The following is a 1076-nucleotide window of genomic DNA, read 5'->3' as shown; positions in this document are numbered from 1 at the left end:
ATAAATAAATAAATAAAAAATAAAAAAAAATAAAAACTTATTCAAAGTTGAGGAAGACATGGCAGAATTAGGGGTAGAGAATCTACGCGAGCGGAAGCCGATGAAGAGTTCATTCATACCACAAAATCCAAATCAGCCCTCTTGCATTGCTTTTCAACCAAATGTGCAAAGCAATTTTGATTTGTCTCCGTTGCTCAATATGGTTCCACACTATAGAGGCACACCTACAGAGGATCCATATCTACACATTCGGGACTTCTTTGATCTTTGCAAAACTCAAAACATCCATGGCTTAAATGCGGAAGGAATCAGGTTAATTCTCTTCCCTTTTTCCCTGAAAGATAATGCTAAGTTATGGTTGAATTCTTTGGCTGCAGGGTCTATTCACAATTGGGAGGAGTTGACCACAAAGTTCTTGAAAAGATTCTTTCCAGCCCAACGGACTAGGAAATTGAGGAGGGAGATTCAAACCTTCCAACAAAAAGATGGAGACCTATTCTTTGAGGCATGGGAACACTTCAAGGAACTACTTCTAAAATGTCCACATCATAATCTATCTCAAGATGATCAGGTACAAGCTTTTTATGAAGGTTTAAATTATTCTAAAAAAAGTCTTGTAGATTCAGCTTGTGGAGGCATGTTAATGGAGAAGAATAGCGAGGAGGCCATAGAACTTTTTGAGACTTTAAGTGAAAACTCCCAACAATTCTCATCCCGTGGGAGGCAAGGACTCAAAAGAAAAGGCGTCTATGAAGTGAATGGCAATAATGGAGTTCAAACTCAGATGGCTACCTTGGAGAGGAAACTGGATATGCTAGTGAAAGTCATGACCACTCATAATATCTTTCTCATTCAACAGATTGCTCAAGTTGAGGTATGTCCCATATGTTCTCATTCTGACCACACCACTGAGACTTGCCCCATGCTTTCATTTACAGATCAGGAGCAAGCAAATTATGTGAGCCAAAATAATTATCCTCCAAAGAACAATCCATACTCCAACACATACAATGCAAGGTGGCGAAACCACCCCAATTTTTCATGGAGTAACAATCAGAATGTGCAGAATCCACAAA

General features: G+C 39.0%; 1 non-coding gene across 1 annotated transcript; it reads right to left on the bottom strand.

Moving 5' to 3' along the window:
* Window positions 1–448: 448 nt before the first annotated feature.
* LOC133853075 (small nucleolar RNA R71) lies at window positions 449–555 on the bottom strand. Its single transcript, XR_009896199.1, has one exon. It is a non-coding gene; the product is annotated as a small nucleolar RNA R71 (small nucleolar RNA).
* Between the last annotated feature and the right edge of the window lie 521 nt (window positions 556–1076).

The sequence above is a fragment of the Alnus glutinosa genome, chromosome 12, assembly GCF_958979055.1.
Source record: "Alnus glutinosa chromosome 12, dhAlnGlut1.1, whole genome shotgun sequence".
NCBI classification, from domain to species: Eukaryota; Viridiplantae; Streptophyta; class Magnoliopsida; order Fagales; family Betulaceae; genus Alnus; species Alnus glutinosa.
This window is presented reverse-complemented; position numbering and strand designations above follow the sequence as displayed.